The sequence below is a fragment of the Coregonus lavaretus genome (assembly GCF_964263955.1).
Source record: "Coregonus lavaretus genome assembly, contig: HAP1_SCAFFOLD_287, whole genome shotgun sequence".
NCBI classification, from domain to species: Eukaryota; Metazoa; Chordata; class Actinopteri; order Salmoniformes; family Salmonidae; genus Coregonus; species Coregonus lavaretus.
The window spans coordinates 216,209-223,946 of record NW_028156283.1 but is presented as its reverse complement, the minus strand read 5'-3'; the positions used below and the strand labels follow the sequence as shown (position 1 = coordinate 223,946).

At 39.3% G+C, this 7,738-nt stretch overlaps 2 long non-coding RNA genes across 2 annotated transcripts; both read right to left on the bottom strand.

Moving 5' to 3' along the window:
- Positions 1-924: 924 nt before the first annotated feature.
- LOC311126495 lies at positions 925-5,190 on the bottom strand. The gene is made up of 5 exons (XR_014612996.1): positions 5,109-5,190; positions 4,195-4,314; positions 3,282-3,401; positions 2,359-2,478; positions 925-1,557 (listed from the first exon to the last, which is right to left on the bottom strand). It is a non-coding gene; the product is annotated as an uncharacterized lncRNA (long non-coding RNA).
- A 2-nt stretch (positions 5,191-5,192) lies between these two features.
- On the bottom strand, positions 5,193-7,017 carry LOC311126493. Its single transcript, XR_014612995.1, has 3 exons — positions 6,936-7,017; positions 6,022-6,141; positions 5,193-5,228 (listed from the first exon to the last, which is right to left on the bottom strand). It is a non-coding gene; the product is annotated as an uncharacterized lncRNA (long non-coding RNA).
- Between the last annotated feature and the right edge of the window lie 721 nt (positions 7,018-7,738).

Below are 7,738 nucleotides of genomic sequence, written 5' to 3'. Positions count from 1 at the left end.
ATCATCACTGTTGGGCTTGCCGGCGGCCTCGCTGGTTTGATGATGCTGCTGCTGCTCATCACTCTCCTTTGGCTTTGTTTGGCTACTTTTTGTACCATTGTCTGAAGAAGCCTATTGTGGTGAAACGTCAGGAGTACGTTTTTTTTTTTAGAAACGTTTAAATGAACCACATGGATGCTAACTGGGGACTCAGCTAAAACTAGTCAAATACACCTTTTTATTTTGGTATTTTGGGGACCAAATAAATGTATACCAACAGTGGACAATTCCCAGCAAAAGCATGGAGCTCCAACTCTCTAGTGGAGAATAGAGGGAGTATTCCCCTAGGAGAATCCAGAGTGGCTCACTGAAGAAAAACATATTGGAGAATAACAACAATCTCAATCTGAAGCTACAAAGAAAAAAGGGGAATTCCTCTGAAAATCAGGAACACCATTCTTCCTCCTGCCCCACCTATTGTCCCTGTATGAATATTAGTTGGCATCTAATTGGAGAACATACTGCTTTATAGATCCCAGCCTGACAAACAATTGTTTAGGCCTTACTTTGAGCACTTTGCACTGTGCCTCCATTGAGTCTCCATGTGTCAAGCAGTACAGTGAAAACACCCTCTAGATGACAGCAGAGGCCTGCTCTTGGATCTACCCTGTCTAACCACCAGTTTAGTGACCTTGTTCCATCAATATGTCCATACTACTTCACAACCGATTTGAGGTCTTGACCAGCAATGTCCCGTTGGGCTCAACCAAGCCGAGAGTGAGGTTCTAGAAAGAGGACTGACTTTCATACCAACTCCTAAACAGGTGGACTGCAGGGAGCTCCGGAGGGATCTACACTTCCATCATAGAAGATTGAAGTTATTACATCATTTTGATTATGAAACAGATTTTCCTCATATACTATTTCCAACCCCCTCACATTGGGAACCTCAGTTGGAGTCAGTGTCAGAAACTATACAGACTGTTATACGTAGGGATGTGGCTTCCTTTCACAATTCAGAATCCGACCTGTATATCAGCTTAATCTTACAATACCTACTACCATACCCCGTTCAAAGGTAGTTAAATATTTTGTCTTGCCTATTCACCATCTGAATGGCACATATACACAATCCATGTCTCAATTGTCTCAAGGCTTAAAAATCCTTCATTAACCTCTCTCCTCCCCTTCATCTACACTGATTGAAGTTGATTTAACAAGTTACATAAATAAGAGATCATATCTTTCACCTGGATTCACCTTATCAATCTATGTCATGGAAAAAGCAGGTGTTCATAATGTTTTGTACACTCAGTGTATTAAAATATATGACATAAACAACTAATTATAAGCAGATGCTTTACAGTATATACTCAGATACACAAAATACATCTGGTTTCAGATCTAGAAGATTCTCCTCTTCAATAGTAATATCATCAATTCTGACCAGTAACTTACCTGGGGTCAAAGGTCCCTGGTCCATCACTAAAATGTATAGGACGATCCATAGAGAAGTCACTCTTCATGGACAGATGACTGGGTACTGGAGAGAATGATCTCCGAATTTGGTTGGAGATTCTGGAAAACATAATAAATCCCCATGAAACTACATTTTAAAATATATCAAAACTATATTTCAAGAGATAAAATACATTACATGAAGCAATAAAATATATGCCATTACATAAAGCAACAAACATACACTGAGTATACAAAACATTAAGAACACCCTCCTAATATTGAGTTGCACCTCCCCTCTCTTTTGCCCTCAGAACAGCCTCAACTCGTCGGGGCATGGACTCTACAAGGTGTCGAAAGCGTCCCACAGGGATGCTGGCCCATGTTGACGCCAATGCGTCCCACAGTTGTGTCAAAATGGCTGGATGTCCTTTGGGTAGTGGACCATTCTTGATACACACAGGAAACTTTTGAGCGTGAAAAACCCAGCAGCGTTGCAGTTCTTGACAAAAACCTGTGTGCCTGGTACCTACTACCATACCCCGTTCAAAGGCACTTAAATATTTTGTCTTGCCTATTCACCATCTGAATGGCACATTTACACAATCCATGTCTCAATTGTCTCAAGGCTTAAAAATCCTTCATTAACCTCTCTCCTCCCCTTCATCTACACTGATTGAAGTTGATTTAACAACTTACATAAATAAGAGATCATATCTTTCACCTGGATTCACCTCATCAATCTATGTCACGGAAAAAGCAGGTGTTCATAATGTTTTGTACACTCAGTGTATTAAAATATATGACATAAACAACTAATTATAAGCAGATGCTTTACAGTATATACTCAGATACACAAAATACATCTGGTTTCAGATCTAGAAGATTCTCCTCTTCAATAGTAATATGATACATTTTTACCTAGGGTCAAAGGTCACTGGTCCATCACTAAAATGTATAGGACGATCCATAGAGAAGTCACTCTTCATGGACAGATGACTGGGTACTGGAGAGAATGATCTCCGAATTTGGTTGGAGATTCTGGAAAACATAATAAATCCCCATGAAACTACATTTAAAAATATATCAAAACAATATTTCAAGAGATAAAATACATTACATAAAGCAATAAAATATATGCCATTACATAAAGCAACAAACATACACTGAGTATACAAAACATTAAGAACACCCTCCTAATAATGAGTTGCACCTCCCCTCTCTTTTGCCCTCAGAACAGCCTCAACTCGTCGGGGCATGGACTCTACAAGGTGTCGAAAGCGTCCCAAAGGGATGCTGGCCCATGTTGACTCCAATTAGTCCCACAGTTGTGTCAAAATGGCTGGACATTTATTTTGGGTGGTGGACCATTCTTGAAGCACACAGGAAACTTTTGAGCGGGAAAAACCCAGCAGGGTTGCAGTTCTTGACAAAAACCTGTGTGCCTGGTACCTACTACCATACTCCGTTCAAAGACACTTAAATATGTTGTCTTGCCCATTCACCCTCTGAATGGCACACATACACAATCCATGTCTCAATTGTCTCAAGGCTTAAAAATCCTTCATTAACCTCTCTCCTCCCCTTCATCTACACTGATTGAAGTTGATTTAACAAGTTACATAAATAAGAGATCATATCTTTCACCTGGATTCACCTTGTCAATCTATGTCATGGAAAAAGCAGGTGTTCATAATGTTTTGTACACTCAGTGTATTAAAATATATGACATAAACAACTAATTATAAGCAGATGCTTTACAGTATATACTCAGATACACAAAATACATCTGGTTTCAGATCTAGAAGATTCTCCTCTTCAATAGTAATATGATACATTTTTACCTAGGGTCAAAGGTCCCTGGTCCATCACTAAAATGTATAGGACGATCCATAGAGAAGTCACTCTTCATGGACAGATGACTGGGTACTGGAGAGACTGATCTCCGAATTTGGTTGGAGATTCTGGAAAACATAATAAATCCCCATGAAACTACATTTTAAAATATATCAAAACTATATTTCAAGAGATAAAATACATTACATGAAGCAATAAAATATATGCCATTACATAAAGCAAAAAACATACACTGAGTATACAAAACATTAAGAACACCCTCCTAATATTGAGTTGCTGCCCCCCACCTCTCTTTTGCCCTCAGAACAGCCTCAACTCGTCGGGGCATGGACTCTACAAGGTGTCGAAAGCGTCCCACAGGGATGCTGGCCCATGTTGACTCCAATGCGTCCCACAGTTGTGTCAAAATGGCTGGATGTCCTTTGGGTAGTGGACCATTCTTGATACACACAGGAAACTTTTGAGCGTGAACAACCCAGCAGCGTTGCAGTTCTTGACAAAAACCTGTGTGCCTGGTACCTACTACCATACCCCGTTCAAAGGCATACCCTGTCCATTCACCCTCTGAATGGCACATTTACACAATCCATGTCTCATTTGTCTCCAGGCTTAAAAATCCTTCATTAACCTCTCTCCTCCCCTTCATCTACACTGATTGAAGTGGATTTAACAAGTGACATCAATAAGAGATCATAGCTTTCACCTGGATTCACCTTGTCAATCTATGTCATGGAAAAAGCAGGTGTTCATAATGTTTTGTACACTCAGTGTATTCAAATATATTACATAAACAACTAATTATAAGCAGATGCCTTATAGTATATACTCAGATACACAAAATACATCTGGTTTCAGATCTTGAAGATTCTCATCTTCAATAGTAATATGATACAATTTTACCTAGGGTCAAAGGTCACTGGTCCATCACTAAAATGTATAGGTTGATGCATAGAGAAGTCACTCTTCATGGACAGATGACTGGGTACTGGAGAGACTGATCTCAGAGTTTGGTTGGAGATTCTGGAAAACATAATACATCCCCATGAAATTACATTTTAAAATATATCAAAACTATATTTCAAAAGAAAAAATACATTACATGAAGCAATAAAATATATGCCATTACATAAAGCAAAAAACATACACTGAGTATACAAAACATTAAGAACACCCTCCTAATATTGAGTTGCTGCCCCCCCCCCTCTCTTTTGCCCTCAGAACAAACTCAACTCGTCGGGGCATGGACTCTACAAGGTATCGAAAGCGTCCCACAGGGATGCTGGCCCATGTTGACTCCAATTAGTCCCACAGTTGTGTCAAAATGGCTGGATGTCCTTTGGGTAGTGGACCATTCTTGATACACACAGGAAACTTTTGAGCGTGAACAACCCAGCAGCGTTGCAGTTCTTGACAAAAACCTGTGTGCCTGGTACCTACTACAATACCCCGTTCAAAGGCATACCCTGTCCATTCACCCTCTGAATGGCACATTTACACAATCCATGTCTCATTTGTCTCCAGGCTTAAAAATCCTTCATTAACCTCTCTCCTCCCCTTCATCTACACTGATTGAAGTGGATTTAACAAGTGACATCAATAAGAGATCATAGCTTTCACCTGGATTCACCTTGTCAATCTATGTCATGGAAAAAGCAGGTGTTCATAATGTTTTGTACACTCAGTGTATTCAAATATATTACATAAACAACTAATTATAAGCAGATGCCTTATAGTATATACTCAGATACACAAAATACATCTGGTTTCAGATCTTGAAGATTCTCATCTTCAATACTAATATGATACAATTTTACCTAGGGTCAAAGGTCACTGGTCCATCACTAAAATGTATAGGTTGATGCATAGAGAAGTCACTCTTCATGGACAGATGACTGGATACTGGAGAGACTGATCTCCGAATTTGGTTGGAGATTCTGGAAAACATAATAAATCCCCATGAAACTACATTTTAAAATATATCAAAACTATATTTCAAAAGAAAAAATACATTACATGAAGCAATAAAATATATGCCATTACATAAAGCAAAAAACATACACTGAGTATACAAAACATTAAGAACACCCTCCTAATATTGAGTTGCTGCCCCCCACCTCTCTTTTGCCCTCAGAACAGCCTCAACTCGTCGGGGCATGGACTCTACAAGGTGTCGAAAGCGTCCCACAGGGATGCTGGCCCATGTTGACTCCAATGCGTCCCACAGTTGTGTCAAAATGGCTGGATGTCCTTTGGGTAGTGGACCATTCTTGATACACACAGGAAACTTTTGAGCGTGAACAACCCAGCAGCGTTGCAGTTCTTGACAAAAACCTGTGTGCCTGGTACCTACTACCATACCCTGTTCAAAGGCATACCCTGTCCATTCACCCTCTGAATGGCACATTTACACAATCCATGTCTCATTTGTCTCCAGGCTTAAAAATCCTTCATTAACCTCTCTCCTCCCCTTCATCTACACTGATTGAAGTGGATTTAACAAGTGACATCAATAAGAGATCATAGCTTTCACCTGGATTCACCTTGTCAATCTATGTCATGGAAAAAGCAGGTGTTCATAATGTTTTGTACACTCAGTGTATTCAAATATATTACATAAACAACTAATTATAAGCAGATGCCTTATAGTATATACTCAGATACACAAAATACATCTGGTTTCAGATCTTGAAGATTCTCATCTTCAATAGTAATATGATACAATTTTACCTAGGGTCAAAGGTCACTGGTCCATCACTAAAATGTATAGGTTGATGCATAGAGAAGTCACTCTTCATGGACAGATGACTGGGTACTGGAGAGACTGATCTCAGAGTTTGGTTGGAGATTCTGGAAAACATAATACATCCCCATGAAATTACATTTTAAAATATATCAAAACTATATTTCAAAAGAAAAAATACATTACATGAAGCAATAAAATATATGCCATTACATAAAGCAAAAAACATACACTGAGTATACAAAACATTAAGAACACCCTCCTAATATTGAGTTGCTGCCCCCCCCCCTCTCTTTTGCCCTCAGAACAGCCTCAACTCGTCGGGGCATGGACTCTACAAGGTGTCGAAAGCGTCCCACAGGGATGCTGGCCCATGTTGACTCCAATTAGTCCCACAGTTGTGTCAAAATGGCTGGATGTCCTTTGGGTAGTGGACCATTCTTGATACACACAGGAAACTTTTGAGCGTGAACAACCCAGCAGCGTTGCAGTTCTTGACAAAAACCTGTGTGCCTGGTACCTACTACAATACCCCGTTCAAAGGCATACCCTGTCCATTCACCCTCTGAATGGCACATTTACACAATCCATGTCTCATTTGTCTCCAGGCTTAAAAATCCTTCATTAACCTCTCTCCTCCCCTTCATCTACACTGATTGAAGTGGATTTAACAAGTGACATCAATAAGAGATCATAGCTTTCACCTGGATTCACCTTGTCAATCTATGTCATGGAAAAAGCAGGTGTTCATAATGTTTTGTACACTCAGTGTATTCAAATATATTACATAAACAACTAATTATAAGCAGATGCCTTATAGTATATACTCAGATACACAAAATACATCTGGTTTCAGATCTTGAAGATTCTCATCTTCAATACTAATATGATACAATTTTACCTAGGGTCAAAGGTCACTGGTCCATCACTAAAATGTATAGGTTGATGCATAGAGAAGTCACTCTTCATGGACAGATGACTGGATACTGGAGAGACTGATCTCCGAATTTGGTTGGAGATTCTGGAAAACATAATAAATCCCCATGAAACTACATTTTAAAATATATCAAAACTATATTTCAAAAGAAAAAATACATTACATGAAGCAATAAAATATATGCCATTACATAAAGCAAAAAACATACACTGAGTATACAAAACATTAAGAACACCCTCCTAATATTGAGTTGCTGCCCCCCCCCCCCCCCTCCCTTTTCGCCCTCAGAACAGCATCAACTCGTCAAGGCATTGACTCTTCAAGGTGTCGAAAGCGTCCCACAGGGATGTTGACTCCTATGATTCCCACAGTTGTGTCAAGTTGGCTGGATGTCCTTTGGGTGGTGGACCTTTCTTGAGACACACAGGAAACTGTTTAGCGCGAAAAGCCCAGCAGCGTTGCAGTTCTTGATACAAATCGGTGCGCCTGGCACTGATTGAAATGGATTTAACAAGTGACATCTATAAGAGATCATATCTTCACCTGGATTCATCTGTCAATCTATGTCATGGAAAAAGCAGGTGTTCATAATGTTTTGTACACTCAGTGTACATAAAGCATTAAAATATATGCCATTGCATAAAGCATTAAATTATGTGACATTACACAAAGCATTTAAATATATGCCATTACATAAAGCAACAAACAAACAGTGTAAAAAACATTAAGAACACCCTCCTAATATTGAGCCTCCTGATTCACTTCCT